The following is an 8,010-nucleotide window of genomic DNA, read 5'->3' as shown; positions in this document are numbered from 1 at the left end:
TACCTATTTTGCCCTTTTAGTTTTTCTTATACGAACTGTGATGACCTTGTGAGCAGGTGTGCCGTGGGCGAGTGCGAGAGACACTATCAGGCTACCACACTGGTAAGTTACGGGTGCACAGTCCCACATTACCTGAGTAGAGGAAAGGTGAAATGCTTATATGTAAGTGTGTCATCTCCAATTGGTATGAGGCCTTTTGGGGTGAAGCCCAAGAGTAAAACCGTGCGGGCTTAGGCCCAAAGCGAACAATATCATACCATATGATTGAGTGAATCGTTACAAATAGTATAATAACCTTGTCTGGGTAGAGGAAAGGTGAAGGGCTCAGTAACTCTCTCATCTTTCTCTCCCTCCTCTTCCCAGATTATCTCGCAAAGCAAGAATCTTGGAAGGCGCGATTGATCTCACACAGTGCAATTAAAATAGTTTTACCTTCAGTCCTCCCCACTGCCCACTTAACCCATCTTCTACCTTCAGTCCTCCCCACTGCCCACTTCTCCAGACCATCACTTTCTCTCTCTAAACCCACCATCACAACCCAATTCAACCCTTCGAAGCCATACCCATTTCGCAAATCTTTGGTACAACCTCTCAAATCTTCGGTGTCCGCTTCGCTGTCAACATCGACGGCACTCCAGTCTTGTGCTTGAATGCCTCAAATAGTATAATACTCTATAGACAGGAGGTCTAGCCTCCATGTCCAGGTACTTACCTGCTACATGATTCAATTCGTTGAAAATTTCAGTTTTTGTTATGTTAATTGTTTAATAATCTAACAGGTTATATTTATATATGTCACTCTCTATATGTATGCTTATGCTTATGAAGATGAAAAGATGATATATTGCAATTGTGATTTGTATATCAGTTAGACCAATGTGGGTTGTGGACTCCGCAGTGCACCATTCACCATCCACAGCCGAGCCCATCTTCTCACCACCGTCCGTCCTTTCTGCCGTCGCTCCATCAAAGTCGAGCTCGTCGCCGCCTCCATCATCAAAGCCGAGCTCGCCGTCGCTCACAACCAAGCCTCTCTTTGCCCGTCGGTGCCGCGACGCTTGGGGTTTCTGGGTGTGCTTTTTGGTTCTTTTACAAAATTTCGTATTTTTATATATTTTATTAGTTTTCAATGTCCCAAAAGACTTGATTGTACTAAATTAAAACTTAAAGGATTTTTCTTTTTTTCTTTTTTTTTTTTTTTTCGGTATTACAGGAGTGTGGTATGATGTAAGCATATTTGAAGGTTTTTTTTTGCGGTAGACCCTATCAATATAATCATGAATGATTTTTTGTCTGCTTTGCTTTCTTTAATGACTGGATCGCAAAGTCATTATGGTAACCCTCCATAATTTCAACAACAGTTTGTTTATTTCATTTTCTTCTCATATTTTCTTTATTCCTGAATTTCTTTGAGTAGTTTTTTTTTTAATTTCCTGGGTGAAGAAATTATTTAATTTGGGTGGATAATTTGATATTTGGGAATAATAGTTTGGATGTCATTTTGGATTAGAACAATAATTTTTGCATATGTCATGTGTAAGGCAACTGTTTTGTTAGTGGCGGTTTTTTTTTTTTTTAATAAGAAATGTTAAAAATTAAATTAATAAATACAAAGAGTTAAATCTGACATTCCTAATTATTTTACCTTATATAAAAATTATTTTTTCTTTGATCCATCCGTTTGGGTTCATCAATCATGCAAATTACAATTATAGGAGAAATCTTATATGGAAGAATTGTAGAATGAAACTATCATATGTGGAAGATTCTTGGAGGGTAAGCAACACGAGTCCAACCTTAATTCTTTCACTAAAATTTGTATAAATATTGAGTATTTTCTCAAAAAAAAATTTCAAAACAACTTTTATTCTAAGGTAAGAGCATCTCCAACCGTTGTGTAAATTTTTTTTTTGTAAATCTGATGTGTCATGATAGATTTACACAAAAAATTTAGATTATTTATTTTTAACTCCAACGGTTATTTTATACCTTTTGTGTAAAAATATATTCCCATTATACGTAGCAATGTATATTTTACACAAAATGATATTTTAACAGACTGCTGGAGATGCTCCAAGAATATCAATGGTAATTTGGATAAAATTGCTCAAAATAGATCCGGCTTCTAAATAGAATTTTTTTTTTTTAATCGTCTGTTCTATGTTGCAATTTTAGCTACTCATAATCTGGTGGTATGGACATGTATATGTATATATATATTTTATATGGTGAAATATTTAATTTTTCTTCCAAACAGTAGTATTGCCTCTTCATCTCTATTTTTTTTTTTTTTAAATTTGTTTATCTTAAATTAATAATTAGTTTTACCTAAGGAAATATTATGAAACCTTATTCTAAATATAAATTATAAAAATGAATATAAACAATTATATATTTGAATTTAATATTCTATCATTTTACATCATAAGGGTAATTTCGGTATGCATAATTACTTTCTTTTTATTTTCACACTATTCAAATTAACAAATTAATATTTTTCTACAATTTTTTTACATAAATTTTCATGCTAACCAAATAAATGTTAGAAAATATCTTTTTTTTTTTCATTCACTTCACTTTTCTTTCTCATTCACTTGAGAGTAAATATATTATTTAATTGTTTAGTGAAAGATTGTGCAGATACAAAACTCTAATACCGTTTAATTTCGGTTTTTTCTTTTTCCTTTCCTTCTACAAAATCATATGGTTATATAGATGGGAAACAAAATTCTTACATTAGATTGTATACGATTTTTGTATCTATAAAGTCATTTAATTTGTTATAATATATTGTTCCATTTGCCTTTTTTCTATTTGATCAATTGGACTCTGACATACAAAACCTAGTGAGGATTCTTTCATGGTCGTTTATCATCAATGTAAATTTAACACATATAGCATATATATTCATGTTTTTCTAGATACAGAGAACTTTGTTATATGTACATATATTTACAATAATAAAAATTTGTTCCGAAAGATAGAAGCCACGTAATCATTCATGATACACATCTTGAATTACTGCTCATATATTTTTAACACATTGTGTTTAATAATAAAATTATTTATTATTGCAATAAATGTGTTAATAAATATTGTAATAAATTTATTAAAATCTCATTTACAAAAAATACATTTTTAACACATTTATTAAAAAAAAGAAAAATAAGAGTATCACTTGGTTAAAACTGTTAGGTCTACTGATTGGTCATTAATGCATTAGATAAGAAAGTGGAGAATCCCATTTTTTATATTTGGCATGCATTGACCAATCAAATATATTAAGCCTAACAATTCTGCCTAAGTAATCAAAAAATAATAAGAGAAATAATAATACACATTAATTATTGTGTTAAAATAATAAAACACATTTTTTCTTGAAATAAATTTGTTAGTAAATGTTGGGAATATATCTTAAATCAAGAATAAATGTGTACATTATTTTAACACGATAATAAATGTGTAAAAATGTATTTTTTATTTATTTATAAATGATGTTTTAACACATTTATTATATATATATATATAAGTGACCTCTTGTGGAGGAGCAAGAAACTTCATATACATTCTATAGTGACTGTTAATAAATGTTGTGGTAAAAAAAAATACATTTTCAACAAATTTATTATTGTGTTTAATAATAAAACTATTTGTTATTGATATAAATGTGTTAATATACATTGTAATAAATGTGTTACAATATCATTTATAAAATAAAATAAAAAATTACATTTTAACACATTTATTATCGTGTTAAAATAATGTACACATTTATTCTTGATTTAAGATATATTCACCACAATTATTCCTCAACTGAATGCCTTATTTTTTTATAAATTTTTTTTACAGTAACTCATAGGAGATTAATAGTTAACTTAATAGTAAATTATTTAAATTGAAAATTTTGTTGTTTTCATAAATACATAGTTTAATACAACCATACTTTTACTGTAATTTAATACAACCATACTTTAACTGTAATCATTAATTTTTTCATAATACTTCCTCTGTCTCAATTTAAGTGTGGCTTATGGACAATAGTAATTTTTAAGGAGACATGTGGGAGAAAAAAATTACTAACCTGCCTTTTAACTTTTGAATATTAAATTTGAAATTTTAAACTCAAAATACATTTATGAAAATATGTGAAATATATTGTTTGAAAAAAAAAAAAAAAAAGTGAACTATTAGTTTGGAACAGATAAAAAAACATAACCCTTATTTTGAGATCAAGGGAGTGTTAATCTAGATTTCACCAAATTTAAACCTACCTTCAACACATTTAATTATACACTTAACACATTTAATCCATATTGCACCACCCTATACATACAAAATTTTGAATTCATCCAAGTTAATTTTTTTCCCAATTAGTTGGTGTTTCAATACCCTTAAATACCTTTTTCCTAATTCTCTCTCTGGCGCTGTATCATGCTCCATTAGTGGCGTCAATACGAAGTTTGGGATTTATTGGGTTGCCTTACTCCACTTCCCAAGTTTGGGTTTCTATGGAGACTAGTTTGGTTCTGCTCAATATCGGTGCACCTTTCCATCATGTGGGTTGTGTGCTTCCTTGGCCCACTTTGCTTATATACCATATTTTGGCCAGGTTTAATGTTACTGACACATTTCCCCTGTTTTGTCAAGAGTCTGACCTTGACCATAAAGAGTGTTAGTTTGTTTTGGTTAGATCTGTGACTGTTTGTGTTATATGTGTTGTTGGCTCTATGTCTATGACCGATGTTCTTGCCTATATATACCGTATGACATTTGATTTGTTTTCTTACCAGAGTAAAATAACAATAATAATAATACCCTTAAATACCTACAACACCTTTAAATCGGATAGTATGAAATTGGTTTTTATGTTCGCCTGGACAATTGGCAGGCCCCACACGCAATATCCAAACTGGCTATTTGGCCAGCTAAAAGTGTGCTCCCAATATATATATATATATATATATATATATATATATATATATATATATATATTTTCTCTTTCATTTTCATTGACAGGTTCAATAAATAAATAAACAAGACTTGCCCAGCTAAAAGGGTGCCCCCAATTTATTTTTCTATTTTTTATCTCTTTCATTTTCATTGGTAGGTTCAATAAATAAATAAACAAGACTTGCCTACTCACCGATGAATAAATTATCCTTACTAATTCATGATGTGGTACAAGTACAAATACACAAATAATCTCTAATTACAAAATTAAAAAAATAATAATTAATAATAACACTTATGATTGGACCACATTTTATAATTATGAACTATTTATGCATTTATGATTGGACCGACGTAAAAAAATCCTCAATGCAATTGTTATATAAAAGGTACATGTTGATCAGTGATCACAATAACAAAGTATAGATTAGTAGTAATGGTTTTATTACGAGTGTTATTCAGTAATGACCATAAAGAACTCTACCTTAGCCATCTCTTCCTATACCTAAGTATTACAAAGATCATTTGTCCCGTATCGGATCTGGATGGAAAAGTATTAGGTACAAATAAGTGGGTATGCAGCACTATCCAATAATTCGATCTTTTGGGTATATGGGCAAGTGCCCACCCGTTACAGTTAGTATTAGAGCCAGAACCAGACCCAGTCCGTGATCCGGTGTCACTCCAAGCACCCGATCCGGAAGGCGTCCGAGTGAGCCACCCTTGGGTAGACAGGGTGGCTCGACCGCAACGAGGGTGTTGCGAGTTTGGGTAGAGGAGAATGTTACAAAGGTCATTTGTCCCACATCGGATCAAAGGTTATTTGTCCCACATCGGATCCGGATAGGAAAGTAATTGGGTATAAATAAGTGGGTATGTAGCGCTACTCAATAGTTTAAGTTTTTGAATAAATGGACAAGTGTCCACCCGTTACACTAAGCCTCTTCCATGGCACAGGACTTGATATGTCCTGCATGGCTTTCCATCCACTCTCTTCGACTTTTCAACCACTAATGTTATTTTTCTCTTCACGATCTTCATTTTCTTGTTCCTTGTTAATTACCAAACATGGGGCAACAAGAAGACCAAGGTTAGTCATCATAATCTCTCACTGCCTCCTGGCCCAAAACCATGGCCTGTATTTGGGAACCTCCCAGAAGTGGTCATCAACAAGCTGACATTTCGATGGATACACAAGCTCATGAAAGACATGACACCGACATAGCTTATCTCCGTCTTGAAAATGTTCTTGTCATTCCTGTCACTTGTCCTCAAATTGGACTCGAGTTCTTGAAGAAACAAGATGCAACCTATCATCAAGGCCTGATTGCATGGCAGGCGATGTCATCAGCAATGGATGCATACAGTGGCGGATTCAAGGGGGGGCTTAAGTGGGCTTGAGCCCCCCACCCCCCTAAAAAAATTTATTTTATTTTTTTTTTATTTTTTTATTTTTTAGTATAGGTATATTTAGCCCAATGTTTTAAAAAAGAAAAAATTAGTAATAGTATTAGCCTCTCAATTTTAACTCATCCAAACAAGCTCAATATTTAAGTCACAATTTTAAAACAAAGGTCGAACCAAGCCTAAACCAAACAAACCCTAAATAATTACTAAGTCAAAGCACAGAAAACTCCTAAATTCCTAATCTTGCACAAATCAGAGAGCTCACTCTTCCTCTCCCTCTAAAGGATAACCTTGTTTCCTTTAAAATTTTCCAACTCTTTAATTTTTCGATCCCCAATTACTCCTTGTTTAATATTAGCCCCCCATTAATAATTCCTGGATTTGCCCTTGGATATGTAACAACAGTTCTTGGCCCTTTAGGTGAACAATGGAAAAAAATGAAAAGGGTTGTTACTTCTGAGGTGCTTTCAACGGCTAGACACCCATGGCTTCACGACAACAGAGCTGAAGAAGCAGATCACCTTGTCTGATATGTCCATAACCAATGCAAGCACTCAGAGACCGATGGTGTAGTGAATGTGAGAATCGCGGTGCAGCACTATTGTGGGAATGTGATAAAGAGGATATCTGACATTCAACAAGAGATTTTTTGGGGAAGGAATGACGGATAGAGGACCGGGTAGTGAGGAAGAAGAGCACATCGAGGCGTGTTTCACCCTTCTTAGGTACGTGTTTTCGTTCTGTGTTATTGATTATATCCATGGTTGAGATGGTGGGTTGATTTCGATGATCATGAGAAGATCAAAAAGAAAGCTATAATTGATGAGAGGATACGACAATGGAAGAATGGCGTCAAGAAGGTGGAAGAGGACTGGCTTGATATTCTAATTACGGTCAAGGATACAAATGGTAACCCAATACTGTCAGAAAAAGATATCAAAGCACAAGTCCTTTTAAGTTTCTCTTTTTCTGTCTCACACATGAAAAAATAATTAAGCTTAATTCAAATCTGTTTGGTTCAGTTTGTTGTGAAAATCAAATTAATTTATAACTTTATATAGAAGACTAATTTGAATCTCTACAAGGTGCAAGTTTTGTTATTATTATTAATAAATTTACAATAATAATAACAAGACTCTTGTACCATAGTAATTGAATCTCATAGAATTATTTGGATATGAACAACATATAACATCCTCTGTAATAAATAACTTAATAAAAATCTCCAGTTGCGCCCTTTAATGTTCCTCACGTGTCAGTGTCTGACACAACTGTGGCAGGCTACTTCATCCCCAAGGTAGTCATGTCCTGCTCAGCCGTATAGGATTTGGCCCCAACCCTAATGCCTGGGACGACCCACTCAAGTTCAAGCCCGAGCGCCACCTAAAGGATGATGGCTCAAGCGTGCAACTCTTTGAATTCGACTTGCGTATGATATCATTTAGCATAGGGAGGCGTGGATGCCCCGGGATCGCACTGGGGTCCGCTATGACTACAACGCTGTTGGCTAGGCTTCTTCGAGGGTTCACATGGAGTGTGCCGTCAACTATCGACCTCAATGAGGAAATGGATAGTCTCTTTCTGGCTAAACCACTGCTTGCACTCGCAAAGCCTCGTTTGGAAGATAACTTGTACCCTGCACCTTGAAATTAA

At 33.4% G+C, this 8,010-nt stretch overlaps 1 pseudogene; it reads left to right on the top strand.

Moving 5' to 3' along the window:
• Window positions 1-876: 876 nt before the first annotated feature.
• LOC132269683 (phenylalanine N-monooxygenase CYP79D16-like) lies at window positions 877-8,004 on the top strand (annotated as a pseudogene).
• The last annotated feature ends 6 nt before the right edge of the window (window positions 8,005-8,010 follow it).

This window comes from Cornus florida, unplaced genomic scaffold (genome assembly GCF_030987335.1).
Source record: "Cornus florida cultivar Cherokee Brave unplaced genomic scaffold, ASM3098733v1 CherokeeBrave_3.0.0_Hap2_Chr08, whole genome shotgun sequence".
NCBI classification, from domain to species: Eukaryota; Viridiplantae; Streptophyta; class Magnoliopsida; order Cornales; family Cornaceae; genus Cornus; species Cornus florida.
The sequence above is the reverse complement of the archived record's forward strand: the minus strand, read 5'-3'. Positions and strand labels throughout refer to the sequence as shown.